This window comes from Ambystoma mexicanum, chromosome 6q (assembly GCF_040938575.1).
Source record: "Ambystoma mexicanum isolate Mex_15411 chromosome 6q, UKY_AmexF1_1, whole genome shotgun sequence".
Taxonomy (NCBI): domain Eukaryota; kingdom Metazoa; phylum Chordata; class Amphibia; order Caudata; family Ambystomatidae; genus Ambystoma; species Ambystoma mexicanum.
The window spans coordinates 134,990,294-135,013,109 of NC_090937.1; positions in this window are offsets into that span (position 1 = coordinate 134,990,294).

Below are 22,816 nucleotides of genomic sequence, written 5' to 3' on the forward strand. Positions count from 1 at the left end.
TGCTCTTGGGCAGCCCTTGCGTACGGAAAACACATTCCGTTGTCTATATCCCATAACAAGAGTTATACCCCTTTCCCAAACATCTTTTTCATCATTTCTGTCATTGCTTTTCGTCTCTTGGTGGGTGAACTTCATTGTGAGCCTTCAGGAACTTTTGAAAGCAGTACCTTGATTTATCCATAATTGTTTTACCTTTCTTCTTCCTGTTCCTTTGTTCTTTGTCTTGTGCTTTTTAGTGTGTCAGTTGTTGTTAATTTAGATTGTTATATTATTTTTTTTGGATGTTTTTTTTATATCAAGTGGCAGCATCTGTCTTTGTGCTGTATATTTTTACAGATTTTATTTTTCCTCCATGGTCCTGCATTTGAAAATGACTACGACACCAGTGATGATGAAGTGGTGTGGGTGGCATGAACTTTACCGTCACAGAAGATGCAATGTGCACAAAATAACTTAGCTGACAGTTGGCAATATTTCCTCATAAATGACCAACACAACAAAAAGGAGATCAAGGAGGTCATGTGTAATTTCTGCGGTGAGGTTTTGCTGAGGGAGCCTTCATACAAGCCGTTGCCAGGCTTGGGGACATCGACGTTAATTGAACATCTTGTCCGTGTTCATTGGGATGAAGTGGATGAATCCTATAGGAAGGCTCATGTGAAACATAGGTGAAAGCACATGGAACAAGATCAGCACAGCAGTATTTGTCATCTAAGCTACATACTTCCATTTTGACTAACAGCTATTTCCCACCAACTAACACCTAACCTCATTCCATCCTGCCTGCACCCAAACTTTCTAATTTTATCATGATGTACAAAACCTGTTACAGCTTGATCGAGGTGGGAGGTGGCACCCTAGACGCTTGGGGCAGGGCTCTTTTAGAACATATGGCCAATTGCCAAAGCTAGGTATATTTTTGAGTGTCCATTTTTCCCCCCATTCTTTAGAAAAGAAAACCGATAAAAATGCAAAAAAGTAATGCTCTTTTTGACCTATTGTTATATGCATGAATCCTAGTTGTTTTTCCCTTCCCAGTTCCCTTCCCAGTTCCTAGCTCTTTTTTCCTAACCCCCAAAATATTCCTTTAGAGGAGCAACTTTTCAGCTATAAAAATAGACAATAAAAGCACATACTTTATATATGGATCAAGGACCCTTAATTGCTCTTTGTCTGTTAAAATATATATATATATATATTCATCTATTTCATTATAGCTGTGGTTATCTACTGTGGAAGCTGCTGGTAAAACTCCCCAGTTGTTGCTGCATTTAGCTGATGAAAACGTGTACACATACATGTGGTCAGTAGCCTTGTAAATAATTATTTTAGGATACATTAGGCCTCATTGCAGGTCCGGCGGTAACCCTGCCGGTGCTACCAGTAAAAAATGACCACCGCTTGACTTCCTGGTGCCACTGGGCTATTACAAGTTCGGCTGGCGAGAAGTCAGGCACCAGTAATTTTGTTAATCACCATTCCCACAGAGTCCTATGGGACTCTATGGGTGTGGGGACATGGGAGCACCGGCACCATTAGCAACGGTCCCGGTGCTCCCGTGACAGGTCTGCCTACCATGGCCGCTGTGCCCGGCAGCATCAGACCTGTCGGGCACAGCTGTCCCAGCCAGCCGACATGTAGTGTGCCGTTCCGGAAACAAGGGTGCTGATGAGCTTACCGGCAACCTTGTTTTCGGACCAGCAAACTTGTAATGAAGCCCATTCATTGAGTGTAGTCTTTGTACACAGTTATTTTAACACTTTAATAACTATATTTATCAACAGTACATATAAATGTAAGCACTTTAAAAAGTTAAGTAAATATGCAAATATAGTGTGTTAAGTACAGGTTTGTTTGGGGGAATGAGGTTGCACAATTTCTTTTTATTTTACTTTCTACTCATGATACATCATTTCCAATTGCTAAATTGTCTGTATTATTAATGTCAAATATATATGAAATAACAAAACCCTTTGAAGAGAGTGTCCCAGGAATGGCCCTTATGACCCCTATGTAACTGCCAACCCACAGAATGAAGAATAAGAGGTGTAACTCGCTTTTTGGCCAGTCACTGACTGCACCAATGTATCACAGATATGAGAAGAGATACTCTCTTCGACAGCCATTTAAACCCTATCCAATTGATGGCTTTGAGGAGACAGAGGTCTCATCAATGGCCCAGGTCAACTCACAATAAAGTTATTCCTCAAGCTGGGTCCCTAGCAATAACTAAATAGCCCTGTAGATAAATAACCTCTTAGCCCATACCACCAGCCCTAGAGTGTGCTGGTGTGCTGACTACAAATGGGATGTAGAGGTCCTCTCCCTGTCCTTTCTCATTACTTTCCTATTTTCTAAAAGTAAGTGCATACGTGGTGGGGGTCGGTCTCAACCTTTAATATTGCCGCCTCCAGTACGTATGTCTTATAACATAAAATGTTTTCCCTATGAGCAGTGGTCAAGGGATGTTAAAAATCATGTCTTTCTGTTTAACTAACTTCAGGTTAGATAGAACTGGTGATTGTGATTGCTTCAACTACGCCCCCTATGTCTATGTATATGGGGTATCGGAGTCTGGATAATCAGTCCAGAACTTCTTAAGGGTGGGTCAACCGGTTTCAGCGGGATTTAGTTATTAGCCACTTTCTTCAGGATGAATACTTCTAATTGTTGTGTTCTCTATGTGAGCTTCAATCTGATGAAGTTTATGAGGATATCTTCGGGTGTGCAGTGGGCTTGATACATGGATCCCTGAATCCTGTGTTGGGCAGTCTTTTAATGTCGCTGCCTGTTCTACAGTGAGCTGTTCAAATGTTCAGCTTGGTATATTCCATACTGGAATCTGTGTTCACTGGTAGATCTTTGCACAATGGAAGGGTCGATTCTTCTGTTATTGAAAACATGCTCCTTGATTCCTTTCATACGCCGTGTCTTGTATACCGGTTCGTGTTGAGCACCAGTGAACACAGATTCCAGTATGGAATATACCAAGCTGAACATTGCCTGATAACAATGTTTTGTCTCTCCCCTTCCATTCGAACTTACTTGACTACGAGTGTTGGCGAGCGACAACGTTCCTGCAGTGAACGAGCAGAGGACTTCGGAAGGGGCAGAACTCCTTTCACAATTGAACTGCGGGACAGAAGGATACGTTCTTCCGTACCGTTGAAGATGGTATGGATTCAGATTTATGTGTGTTTGTCCCTACCGTGGTCCCGTGTTCCCAAGAATTATGAGAAAAGGTAAGTTGGGTGTTGACTTCTGGTTTTGGAGCACAGTGAAGGCATTCAAGAACGGGCAGTGTGAGAGTGTCAAGACCATGAGCGGACATAACCACAAATGAAACAGTTCTGTAACAGAGAGAACGAGTGAGCAAGGAAAAAGATAAGAATCTCAAGGAAAAGATTTCTCCTAGTTGGCAAACTTACAAAGCACCTGGCTCAAGAATATCGACGGACTGGGGCAGAGGAACAGGCTTTATATATTCTGTCACATGACCACCCATAGGCGGAGTCTATCCACAAGCAGGAGCAGGCAGACTAGCTCCACCGGAATGCAGGAGCGGCAGTTTGGTCTCGAAAGCGTGCTTTTATAAATTTTGTGCAAATCTGTCCAATAGTTATTTTTAAAATAACCAAAAAGTAGGTAAAAAAAATTGATATCTGGGTTCGTTCCGTGGAATTACTTCCCTATTTGGTCCTCGGACGGGCCCCTGATTGGTCCAGGGGACGGTGTGTTGTCCCCGGACAATCAGACATGCCGGCTGATTGAATGGTGAAAAGCATGAGGTGTGTCATATTTTCTGAAATGCCCACTATGTTGGATTCGCGGACAGCGGCCGGTGCTCATGACAGCACGGTAAAAACATATTAAAAGACATAACATTGCAATTGTCAAACTAATAAAACGATCTCTGGAGAGTTGAGGCTTTCCAACCGCATGTTGGCAGCGGTTCTGTGATGTTCGTGAACATCTGAGATGTTCGAGGACATGTATGCTTATTTTTGCAATATTGGGTTGGTGGTAAGTAGTTTTTGTATGGTTTATACTTTGGCGCCACTCAATGAAATGTTTTGTCTGAGGGAATAAAATTAGAGCTAGGTCCCAAAATATTTGAAAGGCTTATAAATGTGGAGCCACTTGATGAATCTGCACAAAAGTTTTCAAAAAGATTATAGACCTAGATATGAGTATTTTTGCAAAGCTTGGTGGGATTTTGTCAAGAAGGGGAACAATTAGATGCAGGGTCTCAACATGTTTAGATGGCTTATAACTGTGCTGTCATTTGATGAATGTGGACAATAGATTTCAGAAAGATTATAGACCCAATCTTGAATGTTTGTTCAAAGTCTGAATGGATTTTGTCAAGTAAGAGCTAAGTTATATGACTATGCATGTTCATTTTGACACTTTTGAAAAAATAAAAGATGTGCGGGTTTGCAGCAAACTTGTGTAAGGAGCATTGGCAAGGACCTGAAAGCATAGTTTTGCAAATGTTTTTTTTTTTTAAGTGTAGTAATGTAGGTACAAAAAATAGTGATATACCTTTGGTGACTGAGGTATACCCTGTGGCGATGGGCAGTGGCCAGATTGTCCGGATCATGCCATAACCCGGCCAATCTGGCTACTGACCATGACAACCAGGATCCAGCAATGTGGTAAAGTTTTTCAAAATTGGAATAGGTTTGAATGGGAAAGAAAAATCTGCTCTTGTGTACAGGTTGAAGTGCTGGATGGGATTAGAGCAAATATGTACCAGGAGGTTCAGCAAGAACTTTGAATCAAAAATCTACCTGATCTCAAACATGGTGATAACAACTCCTTCGGCGACCATGTGATTTCTCCTACTGGAGATGATGTGAATATTGATCTTGAACAACTCAACGAGGAGTCTAAGAAGGTTGTTAATATGGACGATAGAGTGGAATTCAACAAAACTACAAAACCACCATTATGCCCATCTATAGTCGTGGCAGTTAACTCTTCTGCTATTGTGCTGGATCCAAATCAAGCACCTAGCAGGTGAAATCGGAATTAAATCTCATTCCAATTGTCAAAATAGACAAACATTTGGGGTTCCTAGCAGATAAAACCAGGAACAATTGCGCTATCTCCCAATCAGATGATGTAATTGACTCTCCAACAACCACTCTACCGGATATGTCACCATCCAAGATATTATCCAAACAGAGTAATTTATTGCAGTTTTATTCAATTGCTGCAATGATGAAAACTGGGGCAGGAAGAAGGCCCACTCTAAAAGGGTCTGAGCCATCTTCAAACCTGGTGCCGAGAGTTTTTGAACAAGGGGTCTCTGCTAAACATTCATCTAATCAAGTTGTAACCCCAATATCTCTTAGCACAACACTTAACAAGGAGGGGTCACCTTTGGCCGTCCATAAGTTTGGTTGTCAGGAAAGGGCTCGGCTCTTAGATAGTGTAAATACTCATGACAAATCCAATAAGGGCCCCATTGGGTCTGGCTGCTAGAATACACAACAGAAGCAAGGAGCTGTTACTGGTGCCTTTTGTGGGCCATCTCTCGACAGAGATAAGAAAAGTGGTTCCCACGTGCTCCAAGATGGTAATGTTAATGGTACCACTCAGAAGGAAAAGCCTTGCATCAACTGGCCCCAAGGGGTACTCTTGTCTCCCAAGAGTAATCAGATGGGACATGCAGTATCTGGGAGAACCAGCTATCTGCACAATGACTTTGAGCAGGAAGTGACTGAAATTTCTGATGTTACACCCAACATCTTGTGATGGTCTAGCGATCCAAATAAACATGGGCAACAAAGGATCAATCAATCTTTTCTGTTCAGTACTTTTAGGTGTATTCCACAATTGGGCATACTGGTTTCTGATGACATAGAATAGATTTGTCTTTCCAATCAAAATAACCATAAGATGATATGTGGCGCATATTCAGCTAATATACTGCTTTTGTTATGGAAGCATATATTTGAGCTGAAGCAACAAGGCTTGACCTTATGTGCATTCCATACTAGAGAGGAGGCTGATGTATTTCTGGACCCACCAGTGGTACATCTGCCGCAGTCTTCTAGTATGGTTAATGTTGTGACGCCAACTGCTAATGACTGAATAGCACAACTGACAGCTTTGGTAGCAAATTCCACCTCTTTAAGTTGGTTTGCTCCGTTGCTTGCTACCATTTCGAAAATAGCCAAGACAGCTTCCAAACCATAGCTTGTCTGATACTTGTATAATTTCCTGGAATTGTTGCGGTTACTCAAACTTTAAGAAATTGATTGACTCAGTACCCTTTCACGAATTGCCCCTAATCCTCATCATCCAGGAAACAATGTCCACAGGCCTCACTATAAATTGTGCAGAATGTGTTTAATGGTGCCGGTAATGGTGCCGGTGACGTAAAACACATTCCGCACTATTACAAGGTTCCCTCGCGGGTCCCCGATGTGGACGTCTGGTTTATCCAGACATCCATAGCGGGTCCCGCGAGGGAACCAGAGAGCTAACAACGGGCCCTCTTGTAAAGGGCCCGTTTATAGCTCTGTCCCCATTCCCAGTGAGCCCTATGGGGGCTCAAATGGGAATGGGGAAGGTCTGGGTTCCCTGAATGGGGAAATACCGGGCCCTCCATACTCGGAATGGCCCGGTATTTCCCCATTCAGGGAAACGGACCCGGACACGGTTTTGGAGGCAGCCATGGTACCAATAGCACCATGGCTACCTCCAAAGTCGTAATGAGGCTCCACATCTTTAATTGGTGTGGATGGTTTTACTTGTTTTTCCCTCCCGGCCGTGCGGGTCATGATAGGGAGGCCCTCTGGTGGGCTTGCGATCTTACTAAACAACAAAGTGAACTTTAATGTTAGGATCTTTGGTACCTTTAAAGATATCCTTGTAATAGAATACTGTCAACATCACAATTTAGATCTTTTCTTCTTGATTGCATGTATATACTACAATCCTCTAAAACATAATTTTAGTGAATTTTGTGATACTTTGGACTCCATGCATGAAGATGCTCTGCTAGCTAATCCGTACTATCCGATTATATTTTGTGGGGACTATACTGGAGCTTGCATTGATTCCCTAGGTATTTGAAATGCCATGGATGGGGGCTCAAATAGAGGTGCCTTTTGGGTTTGTTTTTTATAATTACAAAATTGCTATATGGTGAAGTTTCAAAGTGATTTCTCCATGGTGACGTAGAAAAGGGGGGCAATCTCCTCTTGGATAGATTTCTTTTTTGTTTCCAGTAACTTACTTCCACTGGTTAATCATGTGAATATTGGTGATTTTTCTCTGAGTGATCACTTTCCTATTATGCTCCACTTCAAGGTACAAGTAGCAGTCTCCTCCCAAATACCCGGACTGTCTGTTCTAAGTCTTGAGAGGCGATCTAGTTCTGTACATTGGTCCCCCTTTTTATGTCACCAATTAACTTACTTGGTCCATTGGGATGTATGGAGAGTATTTGATCATGATTTTCTTGGGGTTGACAATGCTGATAGGGAGGCTTGGAACTGGAAGATTGTTGAATACCATCTGAATGAAATTATTATGTCCTCTTCCAGAGCCAATAGTCTGCATTGTCACCCCTTCAATTCTCAAATACAAGATGTTAAATCCAAGAGGAATCGAGATTTGAGGGAATTGATGAAATGTGATGTTCCTTTTGATGACTATCTAATCCATAAACAGCAAATTCAACGTTCTGCCAGAAATGCGCTGAAATTGATAAAATATCAAATTTACTGAGCCAAAAAGAAACTGCTTAGATTGCTTTGTAAAAGGGACGTTCGTAACATATGGGCCATTTTGAGAGGTGATGATCCTTCAGGTTCCTTGGGACTGAGCTCTTGTATCTACGAGGAAAAATGTCATTCTAATATTTCGACTAAATTTGAAATTCCCCAAAAATATATAGGGGATTGTTTACATGTTACTTATAGCATTCCCACTACAGATTATGTGTTTTCTGTCCAGGACATTGAGTGGGCAATTGGGTGATTTAATAATTTCAAATCTGCTGGTCCTGATGGGATTCCACCCTGTATTTTGAAATGGGATCCTAAATGTTGGGCCTCTCTGCTATATACTAAATTTGATCATATACTACGCACAAATGTTATTCCCCGTTCCTGGTGGAATGCCATCATCATACCTATCCATAAAAAGGGAGATCCTCACAAACCGGCAAATGTTCGCCCAATTGCTCTCACTGACTCTGCAGCTAAAGTATTTTCTATTTTGTTGTTGAGGCTATTGGAAAATCACATTGGTTGGAATTACTTATATTCAAGGTTTCAAATAGATTCAGAAAGAATATGAGTACTTCCCTGAATGCAATGATTATGGCTCATCTGTGTGCATACACTAAAACGGTGCAGAAGGGCCCTGTTTATATGGTCGCATTAGATCTGTCTTCTGCCTTTGATGCAGTTATTAGAGATTAGAGAATCTGGTCCAAAATGTTAAATATGGGATTTCCATAAAGGTTGGTGCATCTTATTTCATTATTGCATACTAACACGTAATTTCAGGTCAGAATAAATCAGGAAGGAACTGTCGCGAATCTAATTCCTTCCAGGACAGGAGTGAAACAGGGATGTTCTTTAGCAGCTATTTTGTTCAATCTGTATACCAGTGATATCAATGCCCTATGGATCCATCCTGCCATGTACTCCGTAAGACTGGGTAAGTTTAGTTTTCATTGGCTTTGCTTTGCTGATGATATTATCCTTATGGATTGTACACCATACGAATTACAGCTGAAGCTAGACGCATTTTCCAAATATGCAGACGCTCACAATTTACGAGCTAATCCGACCAAATCGAATTTATAATCATCTTTAACGATTAACAGTCATAGTGAAAGCTATAAATGGAATATCTCAAGTAAACTGATTCTGCAGGTATAATCTATAAAGTGTCTGGGGTACCATCTAGTGGAATCATATTCGCTGATATCCTGGAAGCAGAGGACATCTGAGAAAGTACATCCCCTCCTTTCTCAGATGAAGATCATTCATCGAAAATATTCCAGATACTCGCTTATTCCACTTCTCGATGTTTACTTGCTAAAGGTTGAACCGACCCAGCTTTATGGTTTAGATATCTGTATTATTCATTTGGACGAGGTATTGAATAAAATCCAAGGTCAGTTATGGAAATTGACACTGGGCCTTGCATCTGCGGTTCCCAACTCTATTGTTAGGCAGGAGTTTGGACTGCTTTCTTTGTCAGCTAGATATACTTGGCGGAAGCTTACTGCATTTGCAAAATTGCATGACCAAGAAATTCCTTGTATATGGATCTTAAAAAGCTCATTGCTGAAGATGATGTACCTTCGATTTCACTCTTTGTTGCACAAATGAATGAAATACTGGGATCTATAAATTCATCGCTCGACGATCTAGTTCTTGGGTTGGCTTCTGTGAAACGCAAATTATACGAGATGGACTGGATCTGTACTCTTGATGCTAATTATATATATACAACTTACACAGAATGTGTTCATTTTGGCAGAAAGAGATTATCTCGGCCTTTGTACATCATGAAATTCCCTTGCAACAAAATTCACAGGGTTTATATGCGATTCAAATTGAACCAGTTGCCAACATTGGGGCGTGTCCAGCACAAACTTGCCCTTCCTGTTCGAAATATGAAGCGGCCCCACTTCTGCTCTTCTGAAAATCAAGATGAAACATTAAAACATCTAGTCTTATTTTGTATGACCTTGGAACTAGCTAGGCAAAATCTTCTGGGAGATTTTTATCCTGAGGCAAATTAGATTGCTCGCCAGTCATTCTGGGAAAGGGCTATGTTTGGTGTTAGTACACGCTTTCAGTTGGCATTTGGTACATTTTTGTTGAAACTTGAGTCTATGCTGCTGGAGAAAAATAACTTGCAATTTACAAGATACTAATCTCTTTTGTTGTTTTTGATAAATACTGTGCAAACATTTGAAAAGAGAAATATGTGGTTTTATTATTAAATTTAAAAAGGAATAGGATATACATAGGCTCTGTAGGGCAGGTATTATAAAAAACCCTGTGTATTTTTCATAAATATGCTAATGATAATCTTTTCGTTTGTCTTGTATATGTATAATTTTTATTTGATTGTTGATGCTTTCAAGTTAATGATATGAAGATTGTACTGAAATATTTCCCATCCTTTTCTTAATATTTTATATGGAATGACATATGAGATTTTACTCGCAAATGAATGCTTTATTTGTTCCTATGATGTATTGTCTACCAACAATGACATTTTTGTAAAGGTTGCAAGTTTTGTAAACCATAAACAAATATATTTCAATAAAAAATTTAAAAAAGCAGGCATTGAGGGAGTGTTACAAATATACAATTAAAAAGAGCAGCTCTGTGCGATGGTGTGCACGTGCCATCCAGTTATTTAATTATCCATGGTCTGGAAAGGGCACTGTGGAGACCGTGGATAGTTATAAAGGTTCATCGATTATGGTCCTTATTGTATACTAAAGACAGGACAGAAAATTCTTTGATCTGATATGATATGATATTTTATTCATAGCGTGCCTATAAACAAGTATTTCAAGGTGTGATGAGGCAAGGGGGGTGTATAAGGTAGGAAAAGACATTGTTCTTACTAGGCCAAGTGCAATTGAGATCATGCAAGTGCGGGTGAGAGGGAAGGGGAGAAGTGCAAGGGGAGGAGGAGAAGTACAAGACATAGGATCAAGACAAAGGAAAAGAGTGCGGCCAACAGTTGGCAGTGCAGGGGTTAAGTGCAGACAACAAATGTTGGATCAGTGCAAGTAGGGGAACTGTAGGGATGCAGATACAGCCCCCGAATGCAGGATTGCAAGGAGGCAGTGCAGGTGTGCAACTGGGAGGGCGGGGACCTTGGTCCGTGGTTCAGAGGGTAGCCAGGTAACCAGTGCAGTATCAGATAGGAGATCAGCAGGGAAGAGGAAGAGAGAAGGAAGAAGCAAATAAGAAAGTCTTGAGTTGCTTCTGGAACCGGAGATGGTTCTGCTCAAGTTTCAGAGAGGTATGGAGGTTGTTCCAGAGGGAGACGCTGGCCGAAGAGAGAGATTTGCCCCCAACTTGTTGCTTAGAAATGCAACTGACCCTCAGGGAGTTGGAGGTGGAAGAGCGGAGAGATTGAGAAGTAAGATACTTTTGAAGAGAAAGCTGGAGGTATTTCGGTCCAACACTGCAGAAGGCCTTGTGGACAATGCAATAGGTTTTGAATTTGATCCTTGCAGCCACTGGGAGCCAATGGAGAGATTTCAGTGCTGGAGAGATACGATCCCTGGGCTTGAGGCCAAGGACAATTCTCGCAGTCCTTTTCTGGATGTGTTGCAGAGGGCAGAGAGTAGAGGAGGGTAGATTTAAAAAGAGTTTGTTACAGTAGTCAAACCTAGAGAGAACCTGAGCTCTGGAGACAGTGAGCTATTAGGGAAGGAGAGGAAAGAAAGACTACCTTTGAGGAGGTGCAGTTGGTAGTTTGACTTCTTAGAGACAATGGAAATTTGAGGGGAGAAGGAGAGTGTGAAGTCGAAGATAACCTTGAGGTTCTTAACCTCACACGTGGGAGCAGATAGAGGGCCAAGGGAGGCCGGCCAGAGAGTGGCGGGAAAGGGGGGTGCAGGTGTGCCAATGAGGAGGATCTCTGTCTTACTGGTATTCAGGCACAGATCATTAGTGGTGCACCCCTCCTGGATTGCAGATAGACAGTCAGGGATAAGAGAAGGAGAAGAGGTGGCAGAGGGGAGCCTGAAGGGGAGCTGGGTGTCATCCGCATATCACTGGAAGTTGGAGCTGAGAGCAGCAATGGGAAGGGCAAGAGGTGCCAGGTATCGGTTAAACAACCAGGGAGAACGGTTAGACCCCTGGGGAACACCACAGGTGGAGAGAGTGATAGAGGAGAGGAAGGACCCACGTTGGACCTGGGAGGACCTGTCCTTTTATATTTTTTGAAATATACTCCAGGGACAGGGAAGCCAGCCAATTAGGTGGCTAGGAGCACAGGCTTGAACCAGTGCTAAAAGCCCCTTTCCAAGCTGCCTGACAGGCTGCTCTCCCTGTTGCCAACTCCCCCCCCCCACTCCATCCCATTTTTTATTTTTATTTTCACTCCTCCCCCTCCTTACCTTATTTTGGCAGCATTTGCTCTTTCTCTTCGCCTCCCACTGTCCGCAATGGAAAGTGAGGAGGGGCTGCATACAGAGCTACACCTTCCCTTTCCATGGTGGATATCTTGGAAAAGGATTTTCCTTCCTGCAGCGGGAAGCTGCGTGCATCCCATTGTAGGAAGGAACATCCTTTTTTTGTTAGCACGCCGGGTTACCCCTCTTGCAACCCGGGGTGCTAATGGCTTTCATCACCCATTGCAGGGGCTGGAATGGGGAATAATGGCCCAGAGCTCTCATTATTTGCCCTTGCTTCACTTGGGCTGATAACCTGGGCTGCTGGACCGTTATTCCCTGTTCCAGCCTTTGGAATGGGGGATGAACGTCCCATTGCATAACACTAAATACTAATGGAAATGCTGGAGAATTTTATTGAGTCTATGTCCTTTATTGAGAAATGTAAAGTAGATGGAGTCTATAAGATAAGTTATTTTAGTTCTATTTTTTAACTGTGAAAAGTCTTTTTGTTTTTTTGCAGGAGAGCTCAGAATGTAAGGTGGGGAGGAAAATGAGAGAAGAGGTACCAACCACTAATATGGAGGGGAGGTGGACAGGGGAACATGTTGCACGTGTGTTACTTCTAAGGTAGGAGGCAGTGTTTCTCATGCTCCTTGATTATAGCGTCAAAAGCACTTCAAAGTTGCTGTCCCCTGCAGAGTGGTGTGTTGCAGAATATACAGAGTACTGTTGTCTTCGGATATGGATGAAAAGCCTCTTTTTTCGCTTGCAAGGTAGCTGGTGGGATTTTGTGTCCCACATAAGTAGGCTGTGTGGTTACAGTTTTGCTTGAGGAAGATGAGGTGGAGGAAGATAGCCTACTTCTTGCTAAGAAAGGAACAGCATTTCTGAGAGCATTTCGGTGGTTGGATTTGGTGTGGTGGCACATGGAGGTGGTCTCGCATTAGTAATGTCCAGGTAGTCTGCGACTGAGTGCAATGCACTCATTGTACTCAGTGTATTTCACTTTGGTAGCTTTAGCCTTTGGTACATTCTCAACAGTGCTAAAGAACTACCACACCCATGATTCGCTCTGGGTGCTAGAGGTAGACACTTCCTCTATCTCATCTTCTTGGACCTCTTCATTGTCTTTGGAAGTACTGCGCATTTTTTGTTGTGTAGGTCCTCGAGCTGCTGCTGGTGTGGTGGTACAGGTGGCTCTTCGGGAGGAGGGATGGCAATAGCTGATGCTATTTTTAAGATAAATAGTAGTTTTGCTAATATTCTTGCAAAAATGTGCTTTGTGCTAGATAGTTAATGGATAATAAGTAAGAATAGGTGTAGGAGCTGTGCAAGGGTAAGATTTGAGCTAGAAAGTTCCTAGTTAAGCAGAACATGCAGTTCTGAACTGTTTGTGATGTACGGACCCAATCGTGAAGTGTGGATGCGTTCACAAACACGTCATCATGCCGCGCTGCAGCACGCCGTTCAACAACACTGTCCGGATAGTCCGCGATTACATCAGACTTTCGTGGAAGTCAACCAACACAAAAACACTGGAAAAAGTTGCAAAAAGTGTATAGAAGTGTTAAAAATGTTGCTAGAAGTTGGGGAATGGCAAAGTCTTAAGGTGAAACTTTGTAAATTGGATAAAAATGTTGCTATTTTGGGAATAGTATATTAGTAAGTTGTAGGAAATTAGCGTGCACTAGTAAACATCCATGAAATTCATTGAAACAACTTTGTTAGAGGGACGATATGGTTAGGTTGCATTAATAAAAACTAATGCAATGAAAAAATGTTGTTAAAGGGACGTTGTGGTTACAAGTAAAACCGAAAACCCCCAAAAATTCTCCAGTTATGATAAGCAACCATAACTCTTGCCACCACCATGCAGTGCTAAAACTAACACCCAGGACATGAAAGATGACATCAACAATGTCATTGATGACATGAGGACATCACATATCTGGGCCACTTGTATGTGTTTACTGTCATGATTAGGCTATTTTTTTGTTTTTACTGACAATGAGAATTTCCAAAATGTAAAAGGTGCTATATATCTACACATTAACATTTTTTATATGTTCTTAAAGTACTTTCCTTAGAGATTGATCTGAGCTCGTAGTGTGTTTATCCAATTGTTTCTATGTTCACACTACATCAAAAGTAGAAATGCATAAATAAATTCAGAAATGTGCAACTACAAAAACTAAAGTTTAGTGGTTCACCAACAATCCATTGCAAAACGTGTCATGTCAGAAAAGTTCAGAACGCTGAGTGAAAAAATTAAGTATATTTGGAAATCTTTTTTTAATACAAATTCATTCCAAGTGCAGTGTTCAACACATAATTATCGATGCCTACTCAAATGCTCCCTGGGTGCAGCAAAGTGAATGTGTCATAATTAGACGTTTCCATTTTCAGTCATGTGTTTTTAGGTTTCATGAATGTTTAGGTTAGAGGGCTCTTTTTAATAGGGGGCACCGTGGGCTCTTAGCGACCTTTCGGTCATCATTACCTGAACAAACAAACACAGTCCTGGAGCAGCAGCTTGAAGAAGATTAAACTTGAGTCGCCTGTTGCCTGGATGGGCGAGAAAAAGGAAAGGACTTCCGGCTTGAAATATTAATAAGGAGATACAGGCGCCTCACTTGAGGGCTCTAGTTTCCCGTTGCATCTCGAAATTGAAGCAATGCATCACTTCTCGTGAAGAGAATCCCACCTGTATTGGAAGGCCTCGAGCTTTTGGATATTGTTTTTTTCCCACAGTTGTTCATTTTCCCTCTGATCTTCTGATGAAATCTCTTTTTTTGGCCGCTCATTTTCTTGGCCCTGCACAACTGGGCGAAATATCGTGCCTGGAGCCTGTGGGTAATGTGCTTCTGTGTTTCTTCCATTTTTGATGTGATTATTATTTGATTGTGCCGAAGCATTTAACAATAAAACGGCATTACAGCCACACTGAAAAAGCACACTATGGAAATACACTCAGCGTCATATTTTGTTGAAATATGCAGTGCCGCAAACGGAGAAATACCATAAAAAGCGAATGTGTTTAATTTACTTGTTTTTATACATTAAGTTTTATTGTTTTTAAATAATTTTTTTAAAAAAACATTACGTGACAAACATGTGTCATTGCATCCTCAGAAGCGTGTCATTTAACAAGGAGTCCCTGCAGCAAAGAGAAGATTTTAATGGTGACAAATTAGTCCATGCCAGGGCACAGATAAAAACTGAAAATAATGTGACCACGACATGCACAGTACCTACGTATTCAGTCAGTCAATACTTTGATGTGTGAAATTAAAAGATACTGAGGAGTATCTTTTAATTTCACACATCAAAGTATTATACAGATGAACATGTTCTGTTCAATTTTCCTGAAGGTACACGCTATCTGGAGCGGCTACGTTTCTGCTTCATGCGTTTATTTAGAAACATTGGTGTACGCCAACAAGGTGAATAAAGACAAAAAAGCCAGAAAACATTGGAAGAAAAAAAAATAATCTCTTTCTACTGACTCGTTTTATCAACGACTCTTAAACCAAGGTACTCCAATATTTTAGAGCAGAATCCCTGACAAAGCTCGATGCACGCGCCACTGGTGCTGCTTGTCAGTTTATCCCTGTAACACGGTTACCCTTTGTTCGCGTGAAATATTGCTTTCTGTTGCTACCGCTGACCTTACATCCAGCAAGCGTGCAACTACGAACTCGGCCTCTCAAGCAGCACACCACTGTTTGGTATATCTTCTGTCAAAGAAACTTGGCCATTAGCACGGCCATCACATCTGCCCTGTGTTCCCAGGAGAGGTCTGAAAATGCACCCAGCTACCTTTTCTTTGTTAGAAATGTTTAACTCAACCGGGCACTTGCTTTGACTCTTTAGTTATTTGGGTAGTCTGCCTTTGTGCTGATGTATGGTATGTTAAATATTCATATACATTGTTTTTCAAACACCTCTATCGCTGTTCTATAAAATGTATACGTTTGGGTGCAGATTGTGAAACGGTTACAATTGTGTTTACTCATATTTAGAAAAGTAATACACACTGTTGGACATTTCAGGTGTATAACGGTAGATTACCTGTAACTAAGCTCCTTGCAAGTAACAGCGCCTCGATGCCCAAGGGCTGCTGGGCGATATACAAATGTAATAAATAAATACATAAATAAATAAATGTAAGCCCGGGACAAAATTTGCGTAAATTCCAAATCATATGAACATTTACTGATTCATATGCGTAGAACTTTTCCAACAGTCATTCGGAATTACAGCAAACATATTTACTCAAGAAAGGTTTAAGAAGTGTATGCGTCGTTCTAATTTATAATTGGTCTTGAAAGCACAGGCTTGAGATTGCTAGAGCAGTCATATGAGAAGTACAACATTAAAATAGTCTAGAGCGCATGTTCATTACTGTGTGGATTAAAAATCATGTGTAAAATGTATGCGAACACATTTTACACATGTTTTCTACTATATGCCATACTTTCATTCATTTGTATAGAAAATGGGGGCATGATATGGAATATCTGTTTCCAACACTCCCACAGGGATGTCATTTGAGGGTTGCCAGGGGTCGCACCCTCGACCCCTGAGCTCTCCCCTGCTAACCTTGTGGACTCACTTCCTACTGCTAAAAAAATACATATATATATTTTTTTTAAATGAAAGCTTCTGAACTGTGGCCAGCACCATGTGTTTCTGTTTCTGGAGTGGCTGGCTTTCTTGTTCATGCCTCTTAAAACAGTGACCCTAAAAAAGAAAGAATAGTAGCAACTCATAATTTGTCTTTCTGGAATTCTATACAATAATTGGTAGACTCATTCAAGGTTTATTTCAGACACAGTTCGGGGGTTGAGTCACTGATTTACAGGCCGGTTGATGGAATTCCTGACAAAAGTGTCGCACGCGGCTGGCGCACAGCGTGCCCGTGCGAGTGTCTGCGCCAGCCGCGTGCGATAAAATCAATTTCCACGCACAGCGTATTCATGGATTCTCGCCTCCAAAAGCAGACGTGGCGCAGAGTGGTGCAGCGACCCTGCAGCAGCGCCAGTTACGCCCCCAAGAACGCCCTTGCGCAAGGAAAAGCCATCAAGATCGCAAAACCATCGCAAAGGGGCGTGCCAACCCTGTACCAGTTTACCGGACTGGCAAACAGCAAACGCAAAGCGGGGAACGCCTATTACGGGTTTCGGGAACACGCGTGCGATAGAAGTTTCACACGCGATCTGGCCTGGGGCAGCGTGTGCGTGTATTTCAGGGGTGCGCGAGAAGTTCCACACGCGATCGGGCCTGGGGGAGCGTGTGCGTGTATTTCAGAGGTGCGCGAGAAGTTCCACATGCGATCGGGCCAGGGGGAGCGGGGTACGTGTATTTCAGGGGCTCGCGGGTGGTTTTACACGCGATCGGGCCTGGGGGAGCGGGGTACGTGTATTTTAGGGGTGCACGAGAAGTTCAACACGCGATCGGGCCTGGGGGAGCGTGTGCGTGCATTTCAGGGGTGCGCGAGAAGTTCCACACGCGATTGGCCTGGGCGCGTGTAGTTCAGAGGTGCGCGAGAAGTTCCACACGCGATTGGCCTGGGCGCATGTAATTCAGAGGTGCGCGAAAAGTTCCACATGCGATTGGCCTGGGTGCGTGTAGTCCAGAGGTGCGCGAGAAGTTCCACACGCGATCAGGCCTGGGGGAGCGTGTGCGTGTATTTCAGAGGTGCGTGAGAAGTTCCACACGCGATCGGGCCTGGGGGAGCGGGGTACATGTATTTCAGGGGCTCGTGGGTGGTTTTACACGCGATCGGGCCTGGGGGAGCGGGGTACGTGTATTTCAGGGGTGCGCATGAAGTTCCACACGCGATCGGGCCTGGGGGAGCGTGTGCGTGTATTTCAGGGGTGCGCGAGAAGTTCCACACGCGATCGGGCCTGGGGGAGCGTGTGCGTGTATTTCAGAGGTGCGCGAGAAGTTCCACATGCGATCGGGCCTGGGGGAGCGGGGTACGTGTATTTCAGGGGCTCGCGGGTGGTTTTACATGCGATCGGGCCTGGGGGAGCGGGGTACGTGTATTTTAGGGGTGCGCGAGAAGTTCCACATGCGATCGGGCCTGGGGGAGCGTGTGCGTGCATTTCAGGGGTGTGCGAGAAGTTCCACACGCGATTGGCCTGGGCGCGTGTAGTTCAGAGGTGCGCGAGAAGTTCCACACGCGATTGGCCTGGGCGCGTGTAATTCAGAGGTGCGCGAAAAGTTCCACATGCGATTGGCCTGGGTGCGTGTAGTCCAGAGGTGCGCGAGAAGTTCCACACGCGATCAGGCCTGGGGGAGCGTGTGCGTGTATTTCAGAGGTGCGCGGGTGGTTTTACACGCGATCGGGCCTGGGGGAGCGGGGTACGTGTATTTCAGGGGTGCGCAAGAAGTTCCACACGCGATCGGGCCTGGGGGAGCGGGGTACATGTATTTCAGGGGCTCGCGGGTGGTTTTACACGCGATCGGGCCTGGGGGAGCAGGGTACGTGTATTTCAGGGGTGCGCAAGAAGTTCCACACGCGATCGGGCCTGGGGGAACGTGTGCGTGTATTTCAGGGGTGCGCGAGAAGTTCCACACGCGATTGGCCTGGGCGCGTGTAGTTCAGAGGTGCGCGAGAAGTTCCACACGCAATTGGGCTGGGTGCGGGTATTCCAGGGCTGCGCAGGAAGTTTTACATGCTCGCCTACAACACGTATTCATGGAAACGAACGTGGCCAATCCGGAAACACGTACGCCAGCAGGAAGTAGGCGTACATCCACCCACACAGCATAAAAGTGCACGCAAACAACAAACAAGCTCGGACGCCAGGATGAACATACCGTTCCTAGCAGCAGTGGCTGTGGGATACCGCAGGAGGAGGAGGAGGATAGTCCGGGCCAGAATGTTTACACCCAGAACCAGCCTTTTTGGGATGCCTGATGACCATGTGTATGGGAGGTACAGGTTTCCACCTCACATAATACTCGACCTGGTCAGTGAGTGGGAGGATGACCTCACATCAACCACCCTCTGCTCCCAAGCACTCAGCCCCCTGGAGAAGGTCCTCAATGTACTGCACTTCCTGGCCACTGGATCATTTCAGCGGACAAGTGCCATAGTGGGGGGGGTGTCACAGGCCACGCAGTCACGCTGCCTACACCAGGTCTTGGCCATCATCACTGCACGCCCATCAGTCCGCAGGCACATATACCTGCCCAGAACACCTGCAGAAAGGCAGGCTGTTGCCCAGGATTTCTACAGGGTGGCACAATTCCCCAAAGTGCTAGGTGCCATTGATTGCACCCATGTGGCTCTACGTCCCCCCAGGGCAACTGAGCACATCTATAGAAACCGCAAGCACTAGCATTCCATCAACGCCCAGGTAGTATGTGATGCCAAGGGAATCATCACCTCAGTATAGGCCAACTATCCAGGCTCCACCCACGACAGTTTCATCTACAGAATGTCTACCCTAAACCGGGACATAGAAGCTGGGCGGCATGGCGATACATGGCTGCTCGGTGAGTATAAATGCCACTGCGCATGCATGCATGTCAGATACTGAGTAATGTCACAACCCCACTGATGATACCCATCATCATCTCCCCAGGGGACAGTGCCTACCCTCTCAGCACCCACATGATGACGCCAATTCAGAACCCCACCACGCCACCCCAGGTAAGATACAACCCAGCCCACATTGCAACCCGGGGCATCGTGGAGCGCACATTGGGAGTGCTCAAGTCACGCTTCCGCTCCCTTGACCGTTCTGGCGGGCAGCTGTTATACGCTCCCCCAGTAGTGTGCAGGATCATAGTGGCAGCATGTGTCCTGCACAACGTTGCAACACGCCGGGGCCTGGCCGTGGACATGGTGGTGCCCCCACATCCCCAACCACATGCATGCCCACTGCGCATGGGAGGGGAAAGGGCACGGGGTGAGGCAGCCCGTACGCAGCTCGTGGCTAATTACTTCACATAAAATCACACCCCTGTGGAGTGCACACAGCCCTGGCACATACCAGCTGACAATCAATGATGATTGTAACTGACAATTATGATGTGTCAATGGACAGTCAACTGTCACAACCATACCAGCCTGAGATTGTACATCTGGAAGTGTTCCATTGTGTGCTTCCCTACCTACACAAACACCACCAATGCTGTGTTCAAAAGACACACTTCTATGCTGCTAAAATCATTACCCCCTTGCAAGACACAACATGACAACAGTGCCATGTCACCCAACCCCTCCCCAGCACCGCCACTCAACACACCATGGCATGACATGCCATGTGAGAGCAAACAAAGTCATCCCCCAAACATGACACGTGTCACAAAGTACAGTGTCCCTAATGGAAACTGGCCACACACAATATGCCCAAATAAATGTAGAAACAACAACACACATGACCAAATACTTACCACAATACAATCAACATAGCATAAACATGACAGTACTAAGGCAAAGGATACGTAGTCTTACAACATGAGAATGCCAGCACATCCACCACCTCCAACTGTACAGTGTTGTTGCCACGCACATCTGGAAGTCCACTGCTGACAACATGAGCTCCATCTCCAAAGTGGACGGCCTTGTGAAGACATGAGGAATGAACCTGCAAATTAGGAGGGAGACATGGATGCACAAGCACACATCAATACACCATGCAGTGCACAATACAACAACAATATGCACTAGGAATGTATACACAGTATTGACTACAGACTGCCCACACAGCTCATGGGAGTCCAACGTCACTGTGCAATTCACTGTCACTTGGGCACACCCTTTGCAAGCCCATGGAAATGGGAAGCAGGAGGGGTGTGTGTCTCACGAACCCAAGCATCTAACCCAAACTCAGGACAAGCCTGCATGTGCCCAGCCGGAATACAGTGGATGCCCACGGGAGTCACACAAGGCAACACACTGCAACAAAAAATCAAAAATCAAAAATCAAAAATGGCCATGTGTGGGCCAGGGTGGGTGGGGGAGGCCACCCAGGAGGTCCGAGGACAGGGTGCCCACCAACAGCCACCTGCGTGAATGTTGCAGAAAAAAAACACCTCCATGGGCTCATGGCCTGCACGGCTACTAAATAGTGGGAGATTCACTGCTGGATTCGCTCTCCTCAACCTCTGCTGCTGCTGCCACAGGAGGTGGTGGTGCTATGGGAGGAAGCCCACGCAAAACCCTAGTTTGGTCCTCCATGTCAGCAAGCATGCGGGTCTGGAAAGCCTCGTTCTGGAGGGATATGGTGCGGAGATCCAGTTCGGCATCATTGAAGCTAGGCTTCCTTGGCGTGCCGGACCGTGTAGCCGTGTCGGGGTCATCAGCCTGTACTGGACGAGCACTCTTCCTCTTTCTTTTTGTTGGTGGTGGGGATCCCGAGTGCCCTACGCTGCTCTGGACACTAGAGGCAGGAGCACCGGTGGACTGTGTAGTAGTAGTGTCCGATGGCACACTGACCACATGACTTTCTGCAGGCATTAGCTGAAGTGTGATGATGGCAGGGGGAACCTCAGTCTGATGTACCGGGACCAACACTGTCCTTGCTGTGGGAGTCAGAGCTGGGGTGGACGGAGCTGCAGCTGCCCCTGCAGCCTCCCCACCCCGCCTACTCGGGGCAGCAGATGACATGGCTGCCCCTGTACCACGTGGCCTGGTGACACTGGCTTGCGCTGCCACCCGTGGCCTAGACTTGGCGACCTGGAAGTCAGCCTGGGAGTCACCCTGTGCTAGGTCAGGTGCCACAACGGGCCGGTCCAACAAGGGCTGAGCAGGGATGGTGTCAGCCACGTTTCCCTCAACCATGGGGGGGGAATGAGTGTCCCTGACTGGTCCTCCACACGTGGGGGGCTAGGGTGAGTCTGCAAATCCTGGCCACGTCCCCTACCGCACCCACCACGCCCACCTCTTGAGGCTCGGCCACCTTTGCTACCCTTACCACTTGCTCGCCTCCCAGCCATGGCACTGATGGAGTTGTGCGTATGGGAGTTGTAGTGGACAATTGTCCTGGGCAATTGGGGGTCAAAGGGGTAGGGTACTAGATGGAATTCGTACCCAAGTGCTCTAGCAAGGCTGTATGGAACCCCTGGGGAAAGATGACGGGTCACGCAACGCACAGGCACCCCTAAAACAGAAAATGATGTGCACGCGACCCCTCGTAGGTCACGTCCCCTACCGCACCCACCACGCCCACCTCTTGAGGCTCGGCCACCTTTGCCACCCTTACCACTTGCTCGCCTCCCAGCCATGGCACTGATGGAGTTGTGCGTATGGGAGTTGTAGTGGACAATTGTCCTGGGCAATTGGGGGTCAAAGGGGTAGGGTACTAGATGGAATTCGTACCCAAGTGCTCTAGCAAGGCTGTATGGAACCCCTGGGGAAAGGCGGGTCACGCAATGCACAGGCACCCCTAAAACAGAAAATGATGTGCACGCGACCCCTCGTAGACCACGTGCGTGGGAAAAGGAACCTGCACTACGCTGTGGCACCCAGAAACACAAAAATGAACGTATGCGTGTCACACGCAGCCTACAATGACCTCTGAAGGGGTACGCTACACACGGGGCTAGCACAGTTGGGAAATACGTGCGCGACTCACCGTCTGCCTGGGAAAAGAGCGTGAAAAATACGCACGTGTGCGCGTTGGCAACACCCCCGCCAAAAGAAGAATTGTACACTGTCTGAGGAGACAG